Source organism: Scyliorhinus torazame, chromosome 1 (assembly GCF_047496885.1).
Source record: "Scyliorhinus torazame isolate Kashiwa2021f chromosome 1, sScyTor2.1, whole genome shotgun sequence".
Taxonomy (NCBI): Eukaryota; Metazoa; Chordata; class Chondrichthyes; order Carcharhiniformes; family Scyliorhinidae; genus Scyliorhinus; species Scyliorhinus torazame.
This window is the reverse complement of record NC_092707.1, coordinates 54,203,411-54,225,128: the sequence shown is the minus strand read 5'-3', so window position 1 is coordinate 54,225,128 and position 21,718 is coordinate 54,203,411. Positions and strand designations below refer to the sequence as shown.

General features: G+C 59.0%; 1 protein-coding gene across 3 annotated transcripts in view; it reads right to left on the bottom strand.

Moving 5' to 3' along the window:
- Positions 1 to 21,718, bottom strand: part of pheta1 (PH domain containing endocytic trafficking adaptor 1) — a 39,508-nt gene that overhangs the window by 12,140 nt on the left and 5,650 nt on the right. The window contains exons 1-2 of one of the 3 annotated variants that reach the window (XM_072494770.1): positions 13,676 to 13,783; positions 10,309 to 10,567 (exon numbers count right to left, since the gene is read on the bottom strand). The exons of 1 other annotated variant lie outside the window; for it this stretch is intronic. The gene's annotated coding sequence lies outside the window, so the exon portion shown is untranslated. Of the gene's footprint in view, positions 1 to 10,308; positions 10,568 to 13,675; positions 13,830 to 21,718 lie in introns of those variants that run through there. One more of the 3 variants, XM_072494723.1, reaches the window with a different exon arrangement.

Below are 21,718 nucleotides of genomic sequence, written 5' to 3'. Positions count from 1 at the left end.
GGAGGAGGACTTCAAGAGGTGGGACATGCAGCCTTTATCGCTGGCGGGCAGGGTACAAGCAATTAAGATGACGGTCCTCCCGAGGTTCTTATTTGTATTTCAATGTCTCCCTATATTAATCACCAGGACCTTTTTTAATAAAATAGATAGGAGCATCACGAGCTTTGTGTGGGCAGGGAAAGTTCCGAGAGTAAGGAGGGGGTTCCTTCAGCGTAGTAGGGACAGAGGAGGACTGGCACTACCGAACCTGGGAGATTATTATTGGGCCGCCAATGTGGCAATGATACGTAGATGGATGATGGAGGGTCAGGGAGCGGCGTGGAAAAGACTGGAGAGAAAGTCCTGTAAAGGGACGAGTTTAGAGGCGCTGGTGACGGCACCGCTACCGCTCTCACCTAAAAAGTATACCACGAACCCGGTGGTGGCGGCAACACTGAACATATGGGGACAGTGGAGGCGACAGAGAGGGGTGCAGGGAGCCCGGTGGGGTCCCCCATCAGGAACAACCATAGGTTCGCCCCAGGAAGAATGGATGGAGGATTTCAGAGCTGGTACCAGTTGGGAATTAGGAAGGTGGGAGACTTATTCATAGATGGGACTTTTGCGAGCTTGGGAGCATTGGAGGAAAAGTATAAGTTACCCCGGGGAAATTTCTTGAGATATATGCAGGTGAAGGCGTTTACTAGACAACAGGTGAGGGAATTTCCGATGCTCCCGACACAGGGGATACAGGACAGGGTGCTTTCAGGGGTGTGGGTCGGAGAGGGCAAGGTGTCAGAGATTTACAGAGAGATGAGGGAAGAGGGGGAGGAGTCGGTGGGTGTACTAAAGGGAAAGTGGAGAGAAGAATTAGGGGAGGAGATAGAAGAGGGTATGTGGGCTGATGCCCTAAGCAGGGTAAGCTCCTCTTCCTCATGCGCCAGGCTTAGCCTGATTCAATTTTTAAAATTTTTTTTAAAATATATTTTATTGAAAATTTTTGGCCAACCATCACAGTACATTGTGTATCCTTTACACAATAATATAACAGTATAAATAACAATGGCCTGTTTTATAAACAAAAAATAAATAATATATAACAAAAAACTAAAACTAAAACTAAATGGCAACTGCCTTGTCTCAGATAAACACTCTCCAAAAATATGATTTAACAGTCCAATATACAAGTATCTATAGCAACAACCTGTACATATTATACATATATATTAACAACCCTGAGAGTCCTTCTGGTTCCTCCCCCACCCCCCCCCCCCCTCCCCGCCCCTGGGCTGCTGCTGCTGCCTTCTTTTCCATTCCCTCTATCTTTCTATGAGGTATTCGACGAACGGTTGCCACCGCCTGGTGAACCCTTGAGCCGATCCCCTTAGGACGAACTTAATCCGTTCCAGCTTTATAAACCCTGCCATGTCATTTATCCAGGTCTCCACTCCCGGGGGCTTGGCTTCCTTCCACATCAACAGTATCCTGCGCCGGGCTACTAGGGACGCAAAGGCCAAAACATCAGCCTCTCTCGCCTCCTGCACTCCCGGCTCTTCTGCAACCCCAAATATAGCCAACCCCCAGCTTGGTTCGACCTGGACCCCCACTACTTTCGAAAGCACCTTGGTCACCCCCATCCAAAACCCCTGTAGTGCCGGACATGACCAGAACATGTGGGTGTGATTCGCTGGGCTTCTCGAGCATCTCGCACACCTATCCTCTACCCCAAAAAATTTACTGAGCCGTGCTCCAGTCTTATGCGCCCTGTGTAGCACCTTAAATTGAATCAGGCTTAGCCTGGCACACGAGGACGATGAGTTTACCCTACTTAGGGCATCCGCCCACAGCCCCTCCTCAATCCCCTCCCCCAGCTCTTCTTCCCATTATATATATATATATATATATATATATATGACACCTTACCATCCCCCACCCATGTCTTTGAGATCACTCTGTCCTGCACCTCCTGCGTCGGGAGCTGCGGGAATTCCCTCACCTGTTGCCTTGCAAAAGCCCTCAGTTGCATATACCGGAATGCATTCCCTTGGGGCAACCCATATTTCTCGGTCAGCGCTCCCAGACTTGCAAACTTCCCATCCACAAACAAATCTTTCAATTGCGTTACTCCTGCTCTTTGCCATATTCCAAATCCCCCATCCATTCTCCCCGGGGCAAACCTATGATTATTTCTTATCGGGGACCCCACCAAGGCTCCCGTCTTTCCCCTATGCCATCTCCACTGTCCCCAAATTTTCAAAGTAGCCACCACCACTGGGCTTGTGGTGTATTTCTTCGGTGAGAACGGCAATGGGGCCGTCACCATAGCTTGTAGGCTAGTCCCCCTACAGGACGCCCTCTCCAATCTCTTCCACGCCGCTCCCTCCTCTTCTCCCATCCACTTACTCACCATTGAGATATTGACGGCCCAGTAGTACTCACTTAGGCTCGGTAGTGCCAGCCCCCCCCCCCTATCCCTACTACGCTGTAAAAATCCATTCCTCACTCTCGGGGTCTTCCCGGCCCACACAACTCATGATACTCTTTTCAATCCTTTTGAAAAAAGCCTTCATGATCACCACCGGGAGGCACTGAAACACAAAGAGGAATCTCGAGAGGACTACCATTTTAACCGCCTGCACCCCCCCTGCCAATGACAGGGATACCATGTCCCATCTCTTGAAGTCCTCCTCCATTTGTTCCACCAACCGCATTAAATTTAACCTATGCAATGTACCCCAATTCTTGGCTATCTGGATCCCCAAGTAACGAAAGTCCCTTGTTACCTTCCTCAGCGGTAAGTCCTCTATTTCTCTGCTCTGCTCCCCTGGATGCACCACAAACAACTCACTTTTCCCCATGTTCAGTTTATATCCTGAGAATTCTCCAAACTCCCGAAGTGTCCGCATTATCTCTGGCATCCCCTCCGCCGGGTCCGCTACATATAGCAACAGATCATCCGCATATAGAGATACCCAGTGTTCTTCTCCTCCTCTGAGTACTCCCCTCCACTTCCTGGAACCCCTCAATGCTATTGCCAGGGGCTCAATCGCCAGTGCAAACAATAATGGGGACAGAGGGCATCCCTGCCTTGTCCCTCTATGGAGCCGAAAGTATGCAGATCCCCGTCCATTCGTGACCACATTCGCCATCGGGGCCCTATACAACAGCTGTACCCATCTAACATACTCATCTCCAAAACCAAATCTCCTCAGCACCTCCCACAAATAATCCCACTCCACTCTATCAAATGCTTTCTCGGCATCCATCGCCACCACTATCGCCGCTTCCCCCTCTGGTGGGGGCATCATCATTACCCCTAGCAGCCTCCGTATATTCGTATTCAGCTGTCTCCCCTTCACAAACCCAGTTTGGTCCTCGTGGACCACCCCCGGGACACAATGCTCTATCCTCATTGCCATTACCTTGGCCAGAATCTTAGCGTCTACATTTAGGAGGGAAATAGGTCTATAGGACCCGCATTGCAGCGGGTCCTTTTCCTTCTTTAGAAGCGATATTGTTGCCTCAGACATAGTCGGGGGCAGCTGTCCCCTTTCCTTTGCCTCATTAAAGGTCCTCATCAGTAGCGGGGCGAGCAAGTCCACATATTTCCTGTAAAATTCAACTGGGAATCCATCCGGTCCCGGAGCCTTCCCCGCCTGCATGCTCCTAATTCCTTTCACTACTTCCTCTATTTCGATCTGTGCTCCCAGTCCCACCCTTTCCTGCTCCTCCACCTTGGGAAATTCCAGCCGGTCCAGAAAGCCCATCATTCTCTCCCTCCCATCCGAGGGTTGAGCTTCGTATAATCTTTTATAAAATGCCTTGAACACTCCATTCTCTCTCTCCGCTCCCCGCTCCATCTCACCTTCCTCATCCCTCACTCCCCCTATTTCCCTCGCTGCTCCCCTTTTCCTCAATTGGTGGGCCGGCAACCTGCTCGCCTTCTCCCCATATTCGTACTGTACACCCTGTGCCTTCCTCCACTGTGCCTCTGCTGTACCCGTTGTCAGCAAGTCAAATTCTACGTGTAGCCTTTGCCTTTCCCTGTACAGTCCCTCCTCCGGTGCCTCCGCATATTGCCTGTCCACCCTCAGAAGTTCTTGCAGCAACCGCTCCCGTTCCCTACTCTCCTGCTTTCCTTTATGTGCCCTTATTGATATCAGCTCCCCTCTAACCACTGGCTTCAGCGCCTCCCAGACCACTCCCACCTGGACCTCCCCATTATCATTGAGTTCCAAGTACTTTTCAATGCACACCCTCATCTGCCATTCGTCCCATGTCCATTCTCCAGGGTGGGCGCCCTTCTGTTTCCTCCCCTATCTCCAAGTCCACCCAATGTGGAGCGTGATCCGAAGTGGCTATAGCCGTATACTCCATTCCCCTCACCTTCGGGATCAACGCCCTTCCCAAAACAAAAAAGTCTATTCGCGAATAGACTTTGTGGACATAGGAGAAAAACGAAAACTCCTTACTCCTAGGCCTGCTAAATCTCCACGGGTCTACTCCTCCCATCTGCTCCATAAAATCTTTAAGCACCTTGGCTGCTGCCGGCCTCTTTCCAGTCCTGGAACTCGACCTGTCCAGCCCTGGTTCCAACACCATATTGAAATCTCCCCCCATTACCAACTTTCCCACCTCTAGGTCCGGGATGCGTCCTAGCATACGCCTCATAAAATTGGCATCATCCCAGTTCAGGGCATATACGTTTACCAAAACCACCGTCTCCCCCTGTAATTTGACACTCACCATCACGTATCTGCCCCCGCTATCCGCCACTATGGTCTTTGCCTCAAACATTACCCGCTTCCCCACTAATATAGCCACCCCCCTGTTTTTCGCATCTAGCCCCAAATGGAACACCTGCCCCACCCATCCTTTGCGTAGTCTAACCTGGTCTATCAGTTTCAAGTGCGTCTCCTGTAACATAACCACGTCTGCCTTAAGTTTCTTAAGGTGTGCGAGTACCCGTGCCCTCTTTATCGGCCCGTTCAGCCCTCTCACGTTCCACGTGAACAGCCGGGTTGGGGGGCTTTTTACCCACCCCCCCTTGTCGATTAGCCATCCCCTTTTTCCAGCTCCTCACCCGGTTCCCACGCAGCTGTGTCCCCCCCAGGCGGTGCCCCCCCCCCCGCCCACCCCACCCCATACCAGCTCCCCCCTCTCCCCAGCAGCAGCAACCCAATAATTCCCCTCTCCCACCACCCCCGCTAGATCCCCCACTATCGTAGTTACACCCCCCATGTTGCTCCCAGAAGCCGGCAAACTCTGGCCGACCTCGGCTTCCCCCCGTGACCTCGGCTCGCACCGTGCGACGACCCCTCCTTCCTGCTTCCCTATTCCCGCCATGATTATCATAGCGCGGGAACCAAGCCCGCGCTTCCCCCTTGGCCCCGCCCCCAATGGCCAACGCCCCATCTCCTCCACCTCCTTTCCTCCCCCCACCACCAACTGTGGAAGAGAGAAAAGTCACCATATCGCAGGATTAATAACATAAAACTCCTCTTTCCCCCCTTTTTACCCCCCTCTTGCCCCCCATACTCGCCCCACCACTTTGTTTCAAACGTTCTTTTTTAATAACCCGCTCATTCCAATTTTTCTTCCACGATAAAAGTCCACGCCTCATCCGCCGTCTCAAAGTAGTGGTGCCTCCCTTGATGTGTGACCCACAGTCTTGCCGGTTGCAGCATTCCGAATTTTCATCTTTTTGTGAAGCACCACCTTGGCCCGATTAAAGCTCGCCCTCCTTCTCGCCACCTCCGCACTCCAGTCTTGGTATACGCGGATCACCGCATTCTCCCACTTACTGCTCCGAGTTTTCTTTGCCCATCTAAGGACCATCTCTCTATCCTTAAAACGGAGGAATCTCAACACTATGGTTCTAGGAATTTCTCCTGCTCTCAGTCCTCGCGCCATCACTCGGTATGCTCCCTCCACCTCCAGCGGACCCGCCGGGGCCTCCGCTCCCATTAACGAGTGCAGCATCGTGCTCACATATGCCCCGACTTCCGCTCCCTCCGCACCTTCAGGAAGGCCAAGACTCCTTAAGTTATTCCTCCTCGCGTTGTTCTCCAGCGCCTCCAGTCTTTCCACACATCGTTTATGGTGTGCCTCGTGCATCTCCGTCTTCACCACCAGGCCCTGTATGTCATCCTCTTTCTCGGCAGCCTTTGCCTTCACGACCCGAAGCTCCCGCTCCTGGGTCCTTTGCTCCTCCTTTAGCCCTTCGATCGCCTGTAATATCGGGGCCAACAGCTCCTTCTTCATTTCCTTTTTGAGTTCTTCCACACAGCATTTCAAGAATTCTTGTTGTTCAGGGCCCCATGTTAAACTACCACCTTCCGACACCATCTTGGTTTTTGCTTGCCTTCCTTGCCGCTGCTCTAAAGGATCCACCGCAATCTGGCCACTTTCCCCTCCTTTTTCCGTCCGTATCCAGGCGGGATTCCCTTCTGGTTTACCGCAGTGTTTTTAGCCGTTAAAATTGCCGTTGGGGCTCCTATCAAGAGCCCAAAAGTCCGTTCCACCGGGAGCTGCCGAAACGTGCGACTTAGCTGGTCATCGCCGCACCTGGAAGTAGCCCTCGTCGCACCTGGAAGTAGCCCGCCTGATTCAATTTAAGGTGCTACATAGAGCACACATAACGGGGGCAAGATTGAGCAGGTTCTTTGGAGTGGAGAACAGATGTGGGAGGTGTGGCGGGAGCCCGGCAAACCACGCACATATGTTTTGGGCGTGCCCGGCACTGGAAGGATATTGGAAGGGAGTGACGGGAGTGATCTCACAGGTGGTGAATGCCCGGGTCAAACCAAGCTGGGGGTTAGCTCTATTTGGAGTTGCGGAAGAGCCGGGAGTGCAGGAGGCGAAAGAGGCCGATGTCGTGGCCTTTACATCCCTAGTAGCCCGGCGTAGGATCCTACTCGTGTGGAAGGAGGCAAAACCCCCCGGACTGGAGGCCTGGGTAAACGATATGGCGGGGTTTATTAAACTGGAGCAGATAAAGTTTGCCCTGAGAGGATCGGCACAAGGGTTCACCAGGCGGTGGCAGCCATTTCTCGACTACCTAGGGGAACGTTAGAGGGAAGACAGATGACCAGCAGCAGCAACCCAGGGGGAGGGTAGGGGGGGTTTAGTTTAGTATAGGTCAATAGATAATGGGGTCTTGTTACTTGTGTATTGTTAAAAATGTCTGTTTTGTTATCGTTTCGTTTGTTTTGTAAGAGGGAAAAATGTTGTTTGGGGAAAAAAATTTCAATAAAATATATTTTTTTTAAAAAGTGAAAACAAATTTTATTAATATTACTGCTGTCCTGCGGATCCATAGCATTTAGCCGAAGGGTATAAAATTGGAAGAGGAAGAGCCAATGCTGCCAATCTTTTATTCTGCATCCATTTTTAAATGAAAATCGAAATCTTTTGCTTTGCTTCAGTTATTCCTCACTTTGACCTTTATTCAGCTTCAATAAAAATGTAAATGTTGCCACAGTCCCAGAGGACCATAGGCTGCTTTCCCTTTTGGGAGAGAGCTGACCGGTGGTGATTTAACCAGAGGGTCACTACACCTCAGGTGAGGAACAAGTTTGAGAAGGTGAGGGTGATGAATACCTCAGCTGGTACAGGATGCTGTTTTTTAGTGTTAGATTCTTAGTGATAGATCCTGAATACTGTCAATCCAAAACAGGTCCCAAATAACACAGCCCAGGCTCCCTATAAACATCAAAGAGAGAGCAGGGCAAGGACACAATTTTAGAAAGGACAATGTGCAAGAAAATGTAATTAAATATTCAGCCTTGTGTGTGAAACCCTTTACTTTGTAATTAACACAAGAGATTCCACTGGATGCCCTTAAGCAACATTATATACTTTGGAATTTAAAGCTTCTTTAAAGAGCTTTGGAACATTGTAACAGAGAGAGAGGATATTTGACCCATTACTTCTTTGGTGAAGCAATCCCAAAATAATAGAACTGATGCACTCTTCCCATAACCAGTGTTGTTAGGGTAGGAAACAGTTAAAGTCAAGGAATGTTTATATTGGTTACTGTGGGTTAGCCCTGATGCCTCACGGCGCTGAGGTCCCAGGCTTGATCCCGGCTCGGGGTCACTGTCCGTGTGGAGTTTGCACATTCTCCCAGTGTTTGTGTGGGTTTCGCCCCCACAACCCAAAGATGTGTAGGGTAGGGTAGGTGGGTTGGCCACGCTAAATTGCCCCTTAATTGGAAAAAATGAATTGGGTACTCTAAATTTAAAAAATATTGGTTATTGTAGTTTACTTGGGCAAGCACAACACAGGGTATATATAAAGAGGAGACAACCTTTTAAGGGACCATCTCCTTATTTCTTTTGCGAATTTGGTTAATTGGACCATTTGCTCAAGTTGACACAGTCAAAAGAGAATAAAGGGGAAAATAGGTTTTAGATAAGATGGTGATGTGGTGGTAATGTCGCTACACTAGTAATCCAGAGACCCAAGCTAATGTTCTGGGGACATGGGGTTTAAATCCCATCATGGGACTTGATAAAATCGAAGGGTTAATAAAATCTGGAACTGAGGCTAGTCTCAGTAATGATAACTATGAAACTATTGTCAATTGTTGTAAAAACCCATCTGGCTTACTAAAATCCATCCCCCTTAGGCCTACATGTGACTCCAGGCCCACATCAATGTGTATGGCTCTTAACCACCCTCTGAAATGGCCCAGCAACCTTAGTTCAAGGGCAATTAGGGATGGGCAAAAAGTGCAGGCCTTGCCAGTGATACCCACAACCCCTGGAATAAAGAAAAAAGGTGTGGGGCAGCATGGTGGCACAGTGGTTAGCACTGCTGCCTCACAGCACTGAGGTCCCAAGTTCGATCCAGGCTCTGGGTCACTGTCTGTGTGGAGTTTGCACATTCTCCCAGTGTTTGTGTGGGTTTTGCCCCCACAACCCAAAGATGTGCAGGGTAGGGGCAGCACGGTAGCATTGTGGATAGCACAATTGCTTCACAGCTCCAGGGTCCCAGGTTCGATTCCGGCTTGGGTCACTGTCTCTGCGGAGTCTGCACTTCCTCTCCGTGTGTGCGTGGGTTTCCTCCGGGTGCTCCGGTTTCCTCCCACAGTCCAAAGATGTGCAGGTTAGGTGGATTGGCCATGATAAATTGCCCTTGGTGTCCAAAATTGCCCTTAGTGTTGGGTGGGGTTACTGGGTTATGGGGATAGGGTGAAGGTGTTGTCCTTGGGTAGCATGCTCTTTCCAAGAGCCAGTGCAGACTCGATGGGCCGAATGGCCTCCTTCTGCACTGTAAATTCTATGAGAATCTAATTCTATGATAGGTGGATTGGCCACGCTAAATTGCCCCTTAATTGGAAAAAATGAATTGGGTACTCTAAATGTATTTTAAAATAAGAAAAAAGGTGTAATGGGGGTTGGAGGTTTGTCATTGGGAATAAAGCGCTTCCTGGAAAAGTACCAACTAGTCATTGGTGTTTCAAATGTTTCTTCCTTTGCCTCAAATATTTATCTAATGTTCCCTTAAAAGGTGATATGGTCACTACTTTATTTGTTCTCTGTGGGAAAGCATTTCATGCACCATCAACCAACTGTGTTAAGAAATCTCTTCCAACCTCACTCACTTGTGTTAGTGATTTTAAATTTATGACCTCCTGGTCACAAGTCCCCAGCAGGGGCTTTACCTGGTTTAGTTTACTAAATAGATCAATTAAAACTTTCTCTTGCCCGTCCCTGCTCAAATAAAACAGTTCTGTCTCACTCTCTTTCTTCATCCCCAGTATCGTCCTGGTGAATTAGTGGTTCCAACTGTTGTGCCATGAAGGCCACCCAAGTGTGCCGCGAGATAAGATTAAAACCTAATTCAGGTCTGTTTTTACAAAATAAGACTAACCATTGCCTTCCGCTGTGTGGTCAGCATCGCCAAGTCCAGAGGAACCTTGGGCCGCCTGCGCACGCCGGCCACAAACGGGCTGCCCATGTGCTGTTCAGATTCTTTATGTCAAGTCAGGCCTGAGCATGCCTGACCAGCATAAAAAATACCAACTGCACACATGCGATTCATTACTGGCCAGCACATGCATGGAAGGTCCAAGGTGCATCAGAACTTAAGAGATGCCAAAAGCACTTGTGCAAAAAGTGAAAACTCAAAAAGGGTATAAGAGTGTAAAAACCCAGAGAGAAGCAGGAAAGGGAGCGTTTGAAAGAACAGGGGAGAGGACAGGGAGAAGTAAAAAATAAAGTTACCAGTAAGGAAAGATGACAGAATAAGAAACTGGACCCAATAAAGCGAAGAAAAAGGAGAAACATGCTCTAACTAGAGAAAGGGCAGCGAGGAGCAGACCTTAAATGAAGCAGGCTTGGAAGAAGCCCTAGTAGCTGACGAGACCTCAGACATCCCAAAGATCCCCAAAGGTTGGTAGCTCCATGCTCCCGGACAAATTTTGTAGTAGTAGTGTTCTGCTTGGCACAGCTGAAATTGTACTTGTAAGTTGATGCTTGAGGAAATTTATTGTGGAATGTGTTTGACCAAAGTTTACCATGGATAATTTCCTGAAGTGAATAATCCCACTCTGATTGAGGTGTAACCGAAACAACAGAACCTGAAGAGAAAAAAGTGAGGTTCATACAGAGACAGTACAGCGATAGCTACTTGGTCTTTGGATTTTTGTGGACTGGTGATGCCCTTGACCTTCCCCATAACACCTAATTTGCAGGGAGAATCTCTCAAATACTGCAATGTACCAAGTAAGTCGAAGTGCCATTTCAATATAAACACTGTCCGTTCTCCAGCAAATTACAGTACTTCAAGCATGGGTGGCACAGTGGTTAACACTGCTGCCTCACAGCACCACGGTTCAATTCCAGCCTTGGGTCACGTTTTCCCCGCGCCTGCATGGGTTTCCTCCGGGTGCTCCGGTTTCCTCCCACAGTCCAAGGATGTGCAGGTTAGGTGAATTTGCCATGCTAAAAATTTCTCCTAGTGTCCAAAAGGTTAGGTTGGGTTACTGGGTTATGCGGATAGGGCGGGAGCTCTTTCAGAGGGTCGGAGCAGACTTGATGGGCTGAATGGCCTCCTTCTGCATTGTAGAGATTCTATGTGCTTGAGAGAACAAAATATAAAGCAAAATCAACATATGACGGTGTGTGTGCAGGTTTAGGAAGACTCGACTGGATCCATGATTTATTTAGTTTACTTCCTTTTGAATTATCAACGAAGTTGTCATTAGGAATTTGCAGAGCTCAGGATGGGTCTTACAATGAAACGGAGGTTTGCAGAGATGTCTCTGGACACATTTTTGTTGTCTGTGGGACAAGAATATCCATCTTGCCCTATTGCAGTGCTCTTACCGTATCCTACATCCTACCTGTGCGAGTTGGTGTTCTCAACACTGGTTTATGTAAGAAAACAAAAAGGAGGGAGTGTCTGTCAGTGGTGCAAGGCCTGCAAGTTGCCCTATCAACAGTTCCTCCTCAGATCAAGAGATTCTGCTCACAGAGGCAGGCCCAGGTGTCACATTAACATTGTTGGTAAGATACTCGCAGTATTTCCTTCATTTATGAACTTTCACATTGAGAAATGTAGACTTTGACATGCAACTGGTGATAAGGCTTTCAATGTAGGGGCTGGTTTAGCACAGTGGGCTAAATCGCTGGCTTTGAATGCAGACCAAGGCAGGCCAGCAGCACGGTTCAATTCCCGTACCAGCCTCCCCGAACAGGCGCCAGAACAGGCGACTAGGGGCTTTTCACAGTAACTTCATTTGAAGCTTACTTGCGACAATAAGCGATTTTCATGTAAACTCCTTAAGGTAATGAAAATTGCATTAGATGGTAGCTTGACATATTTGTTTTTGGAGGTTTCAGAGATAAAAGGCTTTTGTTTGAGGGCAGTTCAGTTGGAGGAAATAGGAGGTGTGCCTCAAAGTTGTTTGTTGTAAGGTGTGCCATGACATAAAAAATGGTCAGGAACCACTGCATTCAAGGTTCCCTCCACACCGAGGTTCCCAAAATTCCATAATGTACTCTAACTGTGACCTAGCATAGCACAAGTGGATAGCACTGTGGCTTCACAGCTCCAGGGTCACAGGTTTGATTCCCCGTTGGGTCACTGTATATGCGGAGTCTGCACGTTCTCCAAGTGTCTGCATGGGTTTCCTCCAGGTGCTCTGGTTTTCTCCCACAGTCCAAAGATGTGCAGGTTAGGTGGATTGGCCATGATAAACTGCCCTTAGTACCCAAAAGGGTTAGGAGGGGTTACTGGGATAGGGTGGAAGTGAGGGCTTAAGTGGGTCGGTGCAGACTCGATGGGCCGAATGGCCTCCTTCTGCACTGTATGTTCTATGTTCTAACTAGAGTTACAAATGTATTATTTTTTTATCAGTCTGTAACAAAAAAACTTTACAACTGAAATAATAAATATATATCCCTGAAAACCCTTTGTACATCATACTAAAAAGAGAAACAAGAGTATCTCCCAGAAACAAAGAAAATGCTGGAAACACTCAGCTGCCCAGCAATCCATGAAGTGAATGGACATGATTCCTCTATATATGCTCCAAGAACCAGAAGAAATTACATTATGAACAACATATATATATTTTTTAAAACACAAGGAGACAAATAGCTTATAGTTCTATTTAAGCATTCAGGACAAAAACGGAACTGGTTTGGACCTGCCTGCTTAGCCGAGTGTTTCAAGAACTTTTGAGTTGTGTGTCAGATTTCCAGCATCTGCAGTTTAAAAAAAGTGTTTTGTTTTCTTTGATCTGCCTCCCACCACAAACGGAGGTCCACACGCCCAGATCTAAAAGCTCCCATGGGATTCAAAGAGGAGCAGAGTTGTCGGCAGTGTTATGGTCAACATTTATCCCTCAACATCACAAAAAGATTATTTGGTCACTACCACATTGCTGTTTCATCGCCTCCAATGGGCCAGTTCAAGCTTCAGCCTACATGAGGGAATGAGTATTTGAGGACCACGATCTCAAACATGAGAAGGTCATGGTTTGCCGGGTAGCAGTGATCTTCATACTCCAACCTTTGGCGGTTTGGACAGCCTACAGCAGGTATCGCAAAGTACTGGAGAATGTACCATCAGCGGTGTCATCATAAGGTCTTCCAAATCCAGTGGCAGGAAAGGCAGTCCAAAATCAACCTTCTTCCCCAGGCCAACAAATCATAGCAGGAGACTCCCAGGAGGACAGCGAAAATGGCTTATGGATGTCCTCAAAAGAAGCCCTGAAAAGGTCCAACATCCCTGCAGACTCGGAGGAATCCCTGGCTTGTGACCGAAAAAAATGGGAGAAGGTTGGAGAAGGCACCGAACGCACCGAAAGCAAGTAGAGGCGACTCGGGAGGAGACCCAAACCGCCCGGCCCGCGAAGCTGCAGATTGCACATTGGGCTAGGAGGTGGTTGGAAAGTCCATCGGCCGAAAGGTAAATGGTTTCAAGTGGTTTTTTTTAATTAACCGAGGGGGTTTACCGCCTTTTTCTTCCCCGGAATGTGGACTACCTGCGGGTGGGGCTAACAATTGCCGAGACCAACGGTTCAGACTTTCCAGTCACCAAGGCCTGGGCTGGGAGGAGAATAAAGATTTAAAAGGTGAACCGTCAGCGCGGTCAAACTCTGGATAAAATCACGGTCAAACTGCCACTCGACAGTCTGAGGTCTGGCAGAAAGTGCGCGACTTTGTTTGACTTTACTCACCGCCTGCACTCAGCCGGGCCCCCGCTCGCTCGCATCCTGTTTTTACTCTTTTCCTTTCACGTTTAAAGAGAGTCGGGGAAGAAGGAGCGCGTGACGTCACGGCTCAGCCAGGGTGGCTCTGTCCATTCAGCAGTTTCTGTGCCAGACACCTCCCCCTCCCCCCCCCAGAGTCCCTCCCTCCCCCCCCCCCCCAGAGTCCCTCCCTCCCCCCCCCCCCAGAGTCCCTCCCTCCCCCCCCCCCCCCCGAAACCTGGCCCCCCCCCAGAGACCTGTCCCCCCCCCTCCTCCAGAGTCCTCCCCCCCCCCAGAAACCTGCCCCCCCCAGAGACCAGTCCCCCCCCCAGAGACCTGTCCCCCCCCTCCTCCAGAGTCCTGTCCCCTTCCCCCCCAGAGTCCCCCCCAGAAACCTGCCCCCCCCAGAGACCAGTCCCCCCCCCCAGAGTCCTGTCCCTCCCCCCAGAGTCCTGTCCCTCCCCCCCCAGAGTCCTGTCAGAGTCCTGTCCCTCCCCCCCCCCAGAGTCCTGTCCCTCCCCCCCCCCCCAGAGTCCTGTCCCTCCCCCCCCCAGAGTCCTGTCCCTCCCCCCCCCCCCAGAGTCCTGTCCCTCCCCCCCCCCCCCAGAGTCCTGTCCCTCCCCCCCCCCCAGAGTCCTGTCCCTCCCCCCCCCCAGAGTCCTGTCCCTCCCCCCCACCCCCCAGAGTCCTGTCCCTCCCCCCCACCCCCCAGAGTCCTGTCCCTCCCCCCCACCCCCCAGAGTCCTGTCCCTCCCCCCCACCCCCCAGAGTCCTGTCCCTCCCCCCCACCCCCCAGAGTCCTGTCCCTCCCCCCCACCCCCCAGAGTCCTGTCCCTCCCCCCCACCCCCCAGAGTCCTGTCCCTCCCCCCCACCCCCCAGAGTCCTGTCCCTCCCCCCCACCCCCCAGAGTCCTGTCCCTCCCCCCCACCCCCCAGAGTCCTGTCCCTCCCCCCCACCCCCCAGAGTCCTGTCCCTCCCCCCCACCCCCCAGAGTCCTGTCCCTCCCCCCCACCCCCCAGAGTCCTGTCCCTCCCCCCACAGAGTCCTGTCCCTCCCCCCACAGAGTCCTGTCCCTCCCCCCCCAGAGTCCTGTCCCTCGCCCCCCAGAGTCCTGTCCCTCCCCTCGCCCCCCAGAGTCCTGTCCCTCCCCTCGCCCCCCAGAGTCCTGTCCCTCCCCTCGCCCCCCAGAGTCCTGTCCCTCCCCCCGAGAGTCCTGTCCCTCCCCCCCAGAGTCCTGTCCCTCCCCTCTCCCTCCCAGAGTCCTGTCCCCCCCCTCCCCCCCCAGAGTCCTGTCCCCCCCCTCCCCCCCCCAGAGTCCTGTCCCCCCCCTCCCCCCCCCAGAGTCCTGTCCCTCCCCCACAGAGACCTGTCCCTCCCCTCCCCCCCCCAGAGTCCTGTCCCCCCCCCCCAGAGTCCTGTCCCTCCCCACCCCCCCAGAGACCTGTCCATCCCCCCCCCCCCCCAGAGACCTGTCCCTCCCCCCCCCAGAGACCTGTCCCTCCCCCCCCCAGAGACCTGTCCCTCCCCTCCCCCCCCCCCCCAGAGACCTGTCCCTCCCCTCCCCCCCCCCCCAGAGTCCTGTCCCTCCCCACCCCCCCAGAGACCTGTCCCTCCCCACCCCCCCAGAGACCTGTCCCTCCCCACCCCCCCAGAGTCCTGTCCCTCCCCACCCCCCCAGAGACCTGTCCCTCCCCACCCCCCCAGAGACCTGTCCCTCCCCACCCCCCCAGAGTCCTGTCCCTCCCCACCCCCCCAGAGTCCTGTCCCTCCCCACCCCCCCAGAGACCTGTCCCTCCCCACCCCCCCAGAGACCTGTCCCTCCCCTCCCCCCCCCCAGAGTCCTGTCCCTCCCCACCCCCCCCCCCAGAGTCCTGTCCCTCCCCACCCCCCCAGAGACCTGTCCCTCCCCACCCCCCCCCGAGACCTGTCACCTGTCCCTCCCCCCCCCGAGACCTGTCACCTGTCCCCCCTCCCCCCGAGACCCGTCCCCCCTCCCCCCCGAGACCCGTCCCCCCTCCCCCCCGAGACCCGTCCCCCCTCCCCCCCTCCCCCCCGAGACCCGTCCCCCCTCCCCCCCGAGACCCGTCCCCCCTCCCCCCCGAGACCCGTCCCCCCTCCCCCCCGAGACCCGTCCCCCCTCCCGTCCCCCCTCCCCCCCCGAGACCCGTCCCCCCTCCCCCCCCGAGACCCGTCCCCCCTCCCCCCCCGAGACCCGTCCCCCCTCCCCCCCCGAGACCCGTCCCCCCTCCCCCCCCGAGACCCGTCCCCCCTCCCCCCCCGAGACCCGTCCCCCCTCCCCCCCCGAGACCCGTCCCCCCTCCCCCCCCGAGACCCGTCCCCCCTCCCCCCCCGAGACCCGTCCCCCCTCCCCCCCGAGACCCGTCCCCCCTCCCCCCCCGAGACCCGTCCCCCCTCCCCCCCCGAGACCCGTCCCCCCTCCCCCCCCGAGACCCGTCCCCCCTCCCCCCCGTCCCCCCCTCCCCCCCCGAGACCCGTCCCCCCTCCCCCCGTCCCCCCTCCCCCCCCGAGACCCGTCCCCCCTCCCCCCCGAGACCCGTCCCCCCTCCCCCCCCGAGACCCGTCCCCCCTCCCCCCCCGAGACCCGTCCCCCCTCCCCCCCCGAGACCCGTCCCCCCTCCCCCCCCGAGACCCGTCCCCCCTCCCCCCCCGAGACCCGTCCCCCTCCCCCCCCGAGACCCGTCCCCCCTCCCCCCCCGAGACCCGTCCCCCCTCCCCCCCCGAGACCCGTCCCCCCTCCCCCCCCGAGACCCGTCCCCCCTCCCCCCCCGAGACCCGTCCCCCCTCCCCCCCCGAGACCCGTCCCCCCTCCCCCCCCGAGACCCGTCCCCCCTCCCCCCCCGAGACCCGTCCCCCCCTCCCCCCCCGAGACCCGTCCCCCCTCCCCCCCCGAGACCCGTCCCCCCTCCCCCCCCGAGACCCGTCCCCCCTCCCCCCCCCGAGACCCGTCCCCCCTCCCCCCCGAGACCCGTCCCCCCTCCCCCCCCGAGACCCGTCCCCCCTCCCCCCCCCGAGACTCGTCCCCCCTCCCCGTCCCCCCTCCCCCCCCGAGACCCGTCCCCCCTCCCCCCCCGAGACCCGTCCCCCCCTCCCCCCTCCCCCCCGGAGACCCGTCCCCCCTCCCCCCCGAGACCCGTCCCCCCTCCCCCCCCCCGAGACCCGTCCCCCCTCCCCCCCGAGACCCGTCCCCCCCCTCCCCCCCGACCCGTCCCCCCTCCCCCCCGAGACCCGTCCCCCCTCCCCCCCGAGACCCGTCCCCCCTCCCCCCCCCGAGACCCGTCCCCCCTCCCCCCCGAGACCCGTCCCCCCTCCCCCCCGAGACCCGTCCCCCTCCCCCCGAGACCCGTCCCCCCTCCCCCCCGAGACCCGTCCCCCCTCCGCCCCCGAGACCCGTCCCCCCTCCCCCCCGAGACCCGTCCCCCCTCCCCCCCGAGACCCGTCCCCCCTCCCCCCCGAGACCCGTCCCCCCTCCCCCCGAGACCCGTCCCCCCTCCCCCCCGAGACCCGTCCCCCCTCCCCCCGAGACCCGTCCCCCCTCCCCCCGAGACCCCGTCCCCCCTCCCCCCCGAGACCCGTCCCCCCCCTCCCCCCCGAGACCCGTCCCCCCCTCCCCCCCGAGACCCGTCCCCCCTCCCCCCCTCCCCCCTCCCCCCTCCCCCCTCCCCCCGTCCCCCCTCCCCCCCTCCCCCCGTCCCCCCCTCCCCCTCCCCCCCCCTCCTCCCCCCCCCCTCCCCCCCCCCCTCCCCCCCCCCCCTCCCCCCCTCCCCCCCCCCTCCCCCCCCCCCTCCCCCCCTCCCCCCCCCCCTCCCCCCTCCCCCCCCCCCTCCCCCCCCCTCCCCCCCCTCCCCCCCCTCCCCCCTCCCCCCCCCCCCTCCCCCCCCCCCTCCCCCCCTCCCCCCCCCCGTCCCTCCCCCCCGTCCCTCCCCCCTCCCCCCCGTCCCTCCCCCCCCCTCCCCCCGTCCCTCCCCCCCAGAGACCTGTCCCTCCCCCCCAGAGACCTGTCCCTCCCCCCCAGAGACCTGTCCCTCCCCCCCCCAGAGACCTGTCCCTCCCCCCCCAGAGACCTGTCCCTCCCCCCCAAAAAATCCTGCCCCTCCCCCTCCAGAATCTTGTCCCCCTCCCCCTGCAGAGCCCTGCCCCTCCCCCAGAGACCTGTCCCTGTCCCCCTCCCCCCGGAGTCCTGCCCACCCCCCAGTGTCCTGCCCCCCCTCCCACCCCCCAGTGTCATGCCCCCATCCCACCCGCCAGTGTCCTGCCCCCCCCCCTCCCACCCCCCAGTGTCCTGCCCCCTCTCCCACCCCCCAGTGTCCTGCCCCCTCTCCCACCCCCCAGTGTCCTGCCCCCTCTCCCACCCCCCAGTGTCCTGCCCCTTCCCCCCCCCAGTGTCCTGCCCCCTCCCCCCCCAGTGTCCTGCCCCCTCCCCCCCCGTGTCCTGCCTCCTCCCTCCAGAGTCCTGTCCCTCTCACCCCGCAGAGTCCCCCCCCCGCAGAGTCCTGTCCCCTCCCCCGCAGAGTCCCGCCCCCCCCCAGAGTCCTGTTCCCCCCCAAGAGTCCTGTTTCCCCCCAGAGTCCTGTTTCCCTCCCCCAGTCCTGTTCCCCTCCCCCACATAGATCCCTCCCCCCAAACTCCCCCTCCCCCCCAGAGTCTCCCTCCCCCCTAGAGTCCCCCACCCCCGAGTCCCCCTCTCCCCCCCCCCCCCAGAGTCGCCCTCTCCCCCCCCCCAGAGTCGCCCTCTCCCTCCCCCCCCCAGAGTCGCCCACTCCCTCCCCCCCAGAGTCGACCTCCCCCCCAGAGTCGCCCTCCCCCCCCCCCCCGGAGTCGTCCTTCCCCCCCCCGAGTCGTCCTTCCCCCCCCCCAGAGTCACCCTCCCCTCCCAGAGTCCCCCTCCCCCCGAGTCCCCCTCCCCCCCAGAGACCCCCTCCCCCCCCAGAGACCCCCTCCCCCCCAGAGTCCCCTCCCCCCCCCCAGAGTCCCCCTCCCCCGAGTCCCCCTCCCCCCCAGAGTCCCCCTCCCCCCAGAGTCCCCCTCCCCCCCCCAGAGTCCCCCTCCCCCCCCAGAGTCCCCCTCGCCCCCAGAGTCCCCCTCCCCCCCCAGAGTCCCCCTCGCCCCCAGAGTCCCCCTCGCCCCCCCAGAGTCCCACTCGCCCCCCCAGAGTCCCCCTCGCCCCCCAGAGTCCCCCTGGCCCCCCCAGAGTCCCCCTCGCCCCCCCAGAGTCCCCCTCCCCCCCAGAGTCCCCCTCCCCCCCGAGTCCCCCTCCCCCCCCAGAGACCCCCTCCCCCCCAGAGTCCCCCCCAGAGACCTGTCCCCCCCCGAGAGTCCTTCCCTCCCCCCACAGAGACCTGCCCCCCCGAGACCCGACCCTCCCTCCCCCCCAGAGACCTGTCCCCCTCCCCCCCCAGAGACCTGTCCCCCTCCCCCCCCAGAGACCCGTCCCTCCCTCCCCCCAGAGACCTGTCCCCACCCCCCCAGAGACCTGTCCCCCTCCCCCCCCCAGAGACCCGTCCCTCCCTCCCCCCCAGAGACCTGTCCCTCCCCCCCCCCGAGACCTGTCCCTCCCCCACCCCCCAGAGACCAGTCCCCACCCCCCCAGAGACCTGTCCCTCCCCACCCCCCCCAGAGACCTGTCCCTACCCCCCCAGAGACCTGTCCCCCTCCCCCCCCAGAGACCCGTCCCTCCCTCCCCCCCAGAGACCTGTACCTCCCCCCCCCCCCAGAGACCTGTCCCTGCCCCCCCCGAGACCTGTCCCTCCCCCCCCCCGAGACCTGTCCCTCCCCCCCCAGAGACCTGTCCCTCCCCACCCCCCCAGAGACCTGTCCCTCCCCCCCAGATACCTGTCCCTCCCCCCCCAGAGACCTGTCCCTCCCCCCCCGAGACCTGTCCCTCCCCCCCCCGAGACCTGTCCCTCCCCCCCCCCCCAGAGACCTGTCCCTCCCCCCCCCACCAGAGACCTGCCCCCCCCCCCAGAGACCTGTCCCTCCCCGCCCCAGAGACCTGTCCCTCCCCCCCCCCCCCAGAGACCTGTTCCCCCCCCCGAGACCTGTCCCTCCCCCACCCGAGACCTGTCCCTCCCCCCCAGAGACCTGTCCCTCCCCCCCAGAGACCTGTCCCTCCCCCCCCCCAGAGACCTGTCCCCTCCCCCCCCAGAGACCTGTCCCTCCCCCCGAGACCTGTCCCTCCCCCCGAGACCTGTCCCTCACCCCCCCGAGACCTGTCCCTCACCCCCCCGAGACCTGTCCCTCCCCCCCAGAGACCTGTCCCTCCCCCCCCCAGAGACCTGTCCCTCCACCCCACCAGAGACCTGTCCCTCCCCCCCCAGAGACCTGTCACCCGTCCCTCCCCCCCACCCCCAGAGACCTGTCCCTCTCCCCCACCCCCAGAGACCTGTCCCTCCCCCCCCCGAGACCTGTCCCTCCCCCCCCCCGAGACCTGTCCCTCCCCCCCCGAGACCTGTCCCTCCCCCCCCCCGAGACCTGTCCCTCCCCCCCCCAGAGTCCTGTCCCTCCCCCCCCCCCAGAGTCCTGTCCCTCCCCCCCCAGAGTCCTGTCCCTCCCCCCCCCCAGAGTCCTGTCCCTCCCCCCCCCAGAGTCCTGTCCCTCACCCCGAGAGTCCTGTCCCTCCCCCCAGAGTCCTGTCCCTCCCCCACAGAGACCTGTCCCTCCCCTCCCCCCCCCAGAGTCCTGTCCCTCCCCACCCCCCCCACCCCCCAGAGTCCTGTCCCTCCCCACCCCCCCAGAGACCTGTCCACCCCCACCCCCCCAGAGACCTGTCCCTCCCCCCCCGAGACCCGCCCCCCCCCGAGACCCGTTCCCCCCCCGAGACCCCCCCCCCGAGACCCGTCCCCCCCCCCGAGACCCATCCCCTCTCCCCCCGAGACCGTCCCCCCTCCCCCCGAGATCCGTCCCCCCTCCCCCCGAGATCCGTCCCCCCTCCCCCCGAGATCCGTCCCCCCTCCCCCCGAGATCCGTCCCCCCCGAGACCCGTCCCCCCTCCCCCCGAGACCCGTCCCCCCTCCCCCCGAGACCCGTCCCTCCCCCCCCAGAGACCCGTCCCTCCCCCCCCAGAGACCTGTCCCTCCCCCCCAGAGACCTGTCCCTCCCCCCAGAGACCTGTCCCTCCCCCCCCCCCCCGAGACCAGTCCCTCCCCCCCCCCCGAGACCAGTCCCTCCCCCCCCAGAGACCTGTCCCTCCCCCCCAGAGACCTGTCCCTCCCCCCCCCAGAGACCTGTCCCTCCCCCCCCCAGAGACCTGTCCCTCCCCCCCAGAGTCCTGTCCCTCCCCCCCCCAGAGTCCTGTCCCTCCCCCCGAGAGTCCTGTCCCTCCCCCCCCAGAGTCCTGTCCCTCCCCCACAGAGACCTGTCCCTCCCCTCCCCCCCCCAGAGTCCTGTCCCTCCCCACCCCCCCCACCCCCAGAGTCCTGTCCCTCCCCACCCCCCCCAGAGACCTGTCCACCCCCACCCCCCCCAGAGACCTGTCCCTCCCCCCCCCGAGACCCGCCCCCCCCCCGAGACCCGTTCCCCCCCCGAGACCCCCCCCCGAGACCCGTCCCCCCCCGAGACCCATCCCCTCTCCCCCCGAGACCGTCCCCCCTCCCCCCCGAGATCCGTCCCCCCTCCCCCCGAGATCCGTCCCCCCTCCCCCCGAGATCCGTCCCCCCCGAGACCCGTCCCCCCTCCCCCCGAGACCCGTCCCCCCTCCCCCCGAGACCCGTCCCTCCCCCCCCAGAGACCCGTCCCTCCCCCCCCAGAGACCTGTCCCTCCCCCCCCAGAGACCTGTCCCTCCCCCCCAGAGACCTGTCCCTCCCCCCCAGAGACCTGTCCCTCCCTCCCCCCCAGAGACCTGTCCCTCCCCCCCCCCCCGAGACCAGTCCCTCCCCCCCCCAGAGACCTGTCCCTCCCCCCCCAGAGACCTGTCCCTCCCCCCCCAGAGACCTGTCCCCTCCCCCCCCCAGAGACCTGTCCCTCCCCCCCCAGAGACCTGTCCCTCCCCCCCAGAGACCTGTCCCTCCCCCCA